This window comes from Castanea sativa, chromosome 1, assembly GCF_040712315.1.
Source record: "Castanea sativa cultivar Marrone di Chiusa Pesio chromosome 1, ASM4071231v1".
Lineage (NCBI taxonomy): Eukaryota > Viridiplantae > Streptophyta > Magnoliopsida > Fagales > Fagaceae > Castanea > Castanea sativa.
The window spans coordinates 3,343,583-3,351,054 of NC_134013.1; the positions used below are offsets into that span (position 1 = coordinate 3,343,583).

General features: G+C 37.2%; 1 pseudogene; it reads left to right on the plus strand.

Annotated features, from left to right (window-relative positions):
• The first annotated feature begins 2,103 nt into the window (after window positions 1-2,103).
• On the plus strand, window positions 2,104-4,573 carry LOC142621897 (putative receptor protein kinase ZmPK1; annotated as a pseudogene).
• Window positions 4,574-7,472: the final 2,899 nt, after the last annotated feature.

Sequence of the window (7,472 nt, forward strand, 5' to 3'; positions counted from 1 at the left end):
TATATATATAATAGGTGCTCTCAACCCAAACATATCTTTTCCCTATATGTAAATGCAAAAAAAATGGACCAAAGTGGAATAAATAGACCGAAGTGGACATAAATGGAAAGAAGTGGACCGAATAGGAACAAGGTAGACCGAATAGAATTGAAGTGGACCAAATAACAACCAATAGACAGATTAGGACCAAACTGGATGTAATTGACCGAATAGAACAAATAGGACCAATGTCTACCTTATAAGACCGACGTGGAGAGAATGGACCGAATAAGACTAATATGGACAGAATAGACCGAAAAAGACTAAATTTGACCAAATGGCCCGAATGGGATTGAAGTGGACCAAAGTGAACATCATAGACCGAATAGAACAAAAGTGAACCAAATAGGATTTTTAAATATTTATCACTTTTATTACATTTTTAGGGCTTATGTTTATAGTTTATAATGTCTATCTTTTTGTTGTATTTTTTAACTTAAAAATTAAAGAGTTTAGAATATAATAAAATTTCATACCTTTCAATCCAAAAATTAAGGAAAAAAAATGAATTTTTGAGCTAAATTTGAAAATGTAACATAAAAAAGAATCAATTTAAGACCCAATAAATGTTTAATTTTTAGGAAGAATAAATTATTTTCAACAAATTTAGAGAACAAAGTATACATTATATTACAATTACAAAATAATTATTTATTCTCACACATCGCGTGAATCTGCGACTAGTTTAATATTAAAAACTTAAATCACAAAATCTAACTCTAGCTTCAACATCCATATCCCTTTTTTAATTATGTCTAATTTATTTCCATATACCTGTCAAATTGGCCCCGTTGGGACGTTGAAACGTAAAACTCGTTTCACTTAGAAATAACCGTGCAAAGTCATAACGGCAATAGCTTAGAACCTTCAAGCGAAATTATTAAATTAGATAGAAGGTTCGTATCTTTGCGACTGCATTTCAGTCCCCTGACCACGCTAATGTTCACCGCCATGGGCTCCATCTTTTTGACCAAGCAGATGAAACTTGGGAGGAAAATCTCTCAACTTATCTCTTCTTCCCCAGTACTACCTCATTCAGAAAGTAGCTAATGTAAAGCCATGTACAGGGTCATTGGCGCCATTGTCGCCAACTCATGCTATATCTTGTCTTAGCCTCTTAGGCTGTATTAATATAATAATATGCATCCCCCTTCTCCCCTGTATATAAATGAAAATGTCTTCCTTTTTTCTTTTTTCTTTTTTCCTTTTGACCAAAATTGAATAAAATATCTTGAACTAATCCTATTGGGCGAATACCACCTCAAACTCTGTCGATGCATGATAGTGTAGTGTTTAATTTTTGTTGTTTGTTAACTTTTAAAATTTTGGTGTAATTTTTACAATTTTAGTGTCTAGCTAAGTATTTTCTTGATTTTAGGTGTGTTTGATATTGTCCTAAACAAATTAGGGTTATGTTATAGTAGGGTGTAATCACTTTTAGAGTATTTTATAATCTTTTTTAATTGGTCGTGTGAATTCAAGTATATTAGCCTAGTCTGCGAGTCGTGGCATTGAGCCATTAGTTCAACAAGTGGGTCACTTTTTTTTAGAGAGTTTTTTATAACTACTTTTTTATAACTACGTGGCATTGAGCCATTAATTCAAGTATTTTATAACCATTTCTTTTTTAAGAAGGTTTCAACATATAATGTCTGTTTATGATAATATTCTTTATCATTAAATCAAGACACCAATTGATTTTTGATATAGGCGAGGATTGAACCTCAAATCTCTTATTAAATCATCAAAGACTTTACTAGTTGAACTAACTAAAACCAAGTGGGTCACTATTTGATTGAGTTTAAGAGTTTTTCCGATTAATTATTTTATATAAGTAAATTTTTATTCTAGACTAGAGAATAAATTTTTTACAAGTCAATGTCAATCCTCTCTTAAGTCGAAAACGCGTTTTATTTCTCAATTCAAAGTTTGTACATCGACAAAAAAGCAATAAAGGTTTTATTTTTTATTTTAAAGGATAATAAAGTTGCAGTAACTTTTGAACTTTGTCCATCGTGTTTGTGCTCCAGTCTACACTATAAATTGAACTTTCTAGTTTCAATCATGGGTTCACCAGTCTTGTTCCACTTCCTTCTACCTTTTTTGGCATTTTCTTTCCCACTTTCATCTTCAGCAGTCATTATCAGCAGATTCAGTATAGACACATCCCTATCTGTAGAGAATCCAGATATTCTAATATCACCAAATGGCTACTTCTCTGCTGGCTTTTATTCCGTGGGTGAAAATGCCTATTGCTTTGCCATTTGGTTTAACAACTCACGCACCGTAGTTTGGATGGCAAACCGTGACCACCCAGTTAATGGGAAGCACTCAAAGCTCTCCCTCCTCGATACTGGCAATCTGATCTTAACTGAATGCCACTAATTTAAATGTCACCGTTTGGGCCACAGACACTGTCTCACTCTCATCAGTTTAATTATTTCTCAAAGACAACGGTAATCTTGTTCTACGTAACAAGGAACGTGTTTTGTGGCAAAGCTTTGACGTCCCGACAGATACCCTTCTTCCTGAACAACTACTCACTAGAAAAACAAAGCTCGTCTCCTCAAGAGACCAACATTTCCTCTGGTTTCTATGAGCTTTCTTTCGACAACGATAGCTTTCTTCGAAGCTTTTATAATAGTCTTGATGTTTCCAATAGTTACTATTATAATTCAGGGCTTGGGTATTACAATAGTAGCACACTTGTCTTTAATTCCTTAGGGAGTTTAAGTTCATTCGATCATTTAACTATTATCTCAGCCGACTATGGAGCAGTGCTCCACAGAAGATTGACACTTGATTACGATGGTAATATTCGATTGTACAGTTGGGAAGAGGAGGAGCAAACTTGGGTTGTTAATTTCATGGCAAGCCAAGCAAAGTCCTTGCCGGATTCCTGGTGGTTGTGGGGCCAATAGTTTTTGCATTTATACTATTGGTTCTGGCAGGAAATGTTCCTGCTTACCAGTATACAAGATGAAAAATGGTAGCGATTGGGCTGATGGCTGTGAACCCGAAGTTGATCTCTCTTGCGACAAAAGTGAATCGGACTTTTTGCTGTTATCCCATGTTGACTTTTTCGGGTATGATTTTATCTTCCCTAATTACACCTTTGATCAATGTAAGTATCAATGTTTGGCAGTATGTGATTGCAAAGCGTTCCAATACAACGATAACAATTGTTATCTGAAGACACGAATGCTGAATGGATATCGTTCGCCAGATTTATGGGGAGATATCTATTTGAAACTTCCAAAAAGCAAAATCTTGTCAAACGACAATCCTCTTCAAAATTTCAGTTTAATGTGCTCAAGCGGTGGTACACGACAAAGCAGTACAAAAGGTGATAATGGTACAGTGAAATTCATGCTCTGGTTTGCTGGTGGAGTGGGTGGACTTGAAATCATCTGTATCTTTGTGGTGGGGTGTCTCTTGACTAGAACCTGAAAACGTTTAGGTGTTCATGACAAGCAAGGCTATGCTATTGCTGTCATTACATTAAGAAAATTTACGTACGCTGAATTAAAAAAGGGCCACAAAGGGTTTTGCTGAGGAGATTGGAAGAGGTGCAGGGGTAATTGTATACAAAGGGGTGTTGTCTGACAATCGACTTGCAGCAATCAAGCGCCTAAATGAAGCCAACCAAGGTGAGGGTCAATTTCTAGCAGAAGTAAGTATCATTGGAAAGATCAAGTACATGAATTTAATAGAGATGTGGGGGTATTGCGATAAAGGAAAGCACAGGCTTTTGGTGTACGAGTACATGGAGCATGACTCTTTAGCTGATAACCTCTCAGCCAATGCACTACATTGGGAGCAAAGATTCTAAATTGCCATGGGCACTGCGAAAGGCCTAGCCTATTTGCACGAGGATTGCTTAGATTGGATTTTACACTGCAATGTAAAGCTTCAAAATATACTTTTAGACTCGAATTATCGACCAAAGGTGGCAGATTTTGGCCTGTCAAAGCTGCAAAACAGAAATGCCCTTAAGAATCCAAGTTTTTCAAGGATAAGAGGAACTCAAGGTTATATGGCTCCAGAGTGGGTTTTAAATCTACCTATCACCTCCAAAGTGGATGTCTTTAGTTATGGGATTGTTGTGTTGGAAATGGTAACCGGAAAGTGTCCATCAAGGAGTGCTCCAGATGTAGATGATGGAGGGGAGGTAGAGCACAAAAGGCTAGTGACATGGGTGAGGGAAGTAATGAAGAGAGTGGCTGCAAATACTTCCTCACTTGAAGAGATCATTGATCCAATGTTGGAAGGTAAATATGACATTAGCAAGATGGAAACTTTGGTTTGGATAGCTCTACAATGCGTGAAAGAAGGCAAAGATGGAAGACCTACCATGAGCCAAGTAATTAATATGCTCTTACCTCAAGAGCAAGATTCAGTGATAGTGACTACGATCTCATGGCCTACTATATATGATATGTCTAGTGGCAACCTAATTTCCCTCCTAAGGCAAGCATACTTGATACTTGTGAACCTGTTATTCAATAAATTGAAGTCTTTCCATGGAATTTAGGCTTTAGCTTAACTTTGAAGTCAATTAAGAATTAGGCTTCTTTTTTTTTTTTTCTTTTTTGTTAAACGATTAGGCTTTTTTTTTTTCATTTTCTTTTTTGTGTAACCTTTTCATTAGGTTGCATCTTATGATTCTTATTTCCTTTAAATTAGATATGTACTTGCATGATGCGCAGGATGATAAACAAACTTTAAAGGTGTCAATTCAAATGAGTACATGACAAAATCATAAAATAAAAGGTAAATTCATAAGTTGGCGAAAAATGCATTTTGTGTGATAGCATTTTTTTTTTCCTTTTATCACCTCAAATTAAGATAAAATTTAAGATCCAACAAACTAAAGAAGCCTAACTGTACGTTTTTAGACCCCTTAAACACAAACAGATTAACCTAGTTATTTAGCCAAGTGATTAACTTAGGTAAATTATTCAGATCTAGGTTAACACAAGTAAATCATATCATTGAAATAGTGCGGAAAATAAAGAACACAACAATATGATAACCCAGGAAAACCATACCGGTAAAAAACCTGGGGAGAATTTAACGTAGCTATCCTCAAGGTAAAACAGATCCACTATGAAAGAATTGAAGTTTTACAATAGCGACTTAGACAACTAATATCCTATTGCTACCTCGAGTAGAAAACTTACTACCACGACCACGTGACAGCTCCGAGTCCACAGACTACTACTTTCTTAGATCCATAGCATTCACAAGTATACCACTTGTTTTTCTTTAAGCTCTTTATGCAGCAATTGAAGAGATCACCAAGCTCTCGACATCAATCTCGATCTTGATAACCCTAAGTGTGTATGAAAACAAACTCCTCTAGATCTCACAAGAGATTCACACACACAACATCAACAATAACCTTAAAACGTGGCTAGGGTTTTCTCTTTTATACTCCAAGAAAAACATAAAACCCTACACGTCATATGGGCTTGGGCTGAGTTGGAAAATTCTGCAGGAAAAACATTCTGTACAAGCTTCGATCGATCAAGTCTAATTTTTGATCAATCGAGCCTTGGAAAAAGTGAATAGTAGTTTTCTGCAATTACTCAATTTCAACTTTACATTAAACATACTTTGAGCAGCCTAAATCTAGACTCTAAGTTTTGATCATGGTTTGCCAACATTAATCATTAAAGTTCTAATACATTTAGATCCTAAATCCTTAGAACCTAACACTAACAATCCCAAAAAATCATAAATTCACAGCTATAGAGCGCATAATAATTACATGACTAAAATTCATATGGTTCTTTGATTTGTACTATTTATATCTAGCACAATAATACAACTAAGATGCAAAGTTCATATGACAAACTAACGATATAAAAAATAACGAACCCTTTTATTATAATAGTTTTTTTTAATCATTGTTCTTAAAAAAAAAAAAAGTGGTTGTTTTACCATTGTTAATAGGTTGTATTAACACACTCAACAAAAATATAGATACAAACGTCAAGTTGCACACACTCTGTGAATGGAGGAGTCTATGAGATCTCATGAAGAAGACGATGAGCTTCAATGAAGCACCAAAAAAGTGAAGGAAGACCATCGACCTACCTCTCCTAGTGGTGCCGAAAGATCGTATAAGGAGAAGCTCCTTCGAGAGATTCCTAGAGCGTATGAGCAGGCCTTTGATTTCACGAATGGCATGGAAACAGAAGCTAAGTTAGATGAGGATATCTCGGAGCTATCGTCTGGGGTTGTAGCGGTCAAACTCACAGGTGAAACCAAACAAAGAATTCATGCCCAGTGGGCAAATGCCCTAATTGTAAAGGTCTTTGGTAAAATAGTGGGCTACCATTTCCTCCACACCCGTTTACTCAGTTTGTGGAAACTGGTGGGTCATCTCGACTGCGTGGATTTAGGCAAGGATTTCTTCCTAGTTCGGTTTACAGTCAAGGAGGATTATGTTAGAGTCCTTAGAAGTGGACCATGGTTTGTAGGCAGCCATTACTTGTCCATATGATGTTGGGAACCAAACTTTTGACCTTCAACAGCTAGCGTCTCTTTTGTCGCGTTGTGGGTTCGATTGCCGGAACTACCCATTGAGTATTATGAACAAGAGGTACTCTGAGAGATAGGACAGGCTAAAGGCTTAGTGTTTAGGGTCGATACTCATACTGCAACGGAATCACGGGGGCAATTCGCTAGGCTCTGTGTCCAGATAAGCTTAGATAGACCCTTGATCAAATTGCTCTGGATTGGAGGGCTTGAGCAATCGGTGTTAAACGAAGGCTTAGCTCATTGTGCTTCTCTTGCGGTCGTGTTGGTCACAAGGCTGAGGCATGCCCATACCATGCTAGGGCACCAGAGTAGGGTGGCGTTGAGGACAACCAGGTAATTTCAACCAATCAAAAAGAAGACAATGAACAGGCCTTTATGCCTTGGGTCTTAGTTTCATGAAAAAAGCAAGGTGGCAGTAAGCCAAAGAAAGCCCCAACCCATGTTTCCACTTTCGTGCTTAATACCCATAAGCCTAAGTCACAGGTTTCTAATGATATTGTGGACCCAATGAGTTTTTGAGAGGTCAGCTTTGACTTGGGGAAAAGTAGGGGCAAACACAATCTAGAGGATTTAGGACCCGTGAGTGTGCCTGCTGTAGATCGCACTACCTCCCCTACCTTGATAGTGAAAGCTTATCCAAAGCCTTCATCCCAAAAAGGTAACTATCTCTCCCGTGGACAAAAAGCTAAAACTGGACCTAATGGATCTTCAAGATTCCGATATAGACACAAGAGCACTAACCGACGAGATTTCAGCAAGGCCTCCTCAGATCATGTCATCTCTAATGGCAACTTACAAGAGACTTTTGCCTTCACCAAGTTTGACCTAGTTGATTTCAATGGTTTCATAGTGGGGGGTTCCTGCTTCCTCGATGATGATGTCTA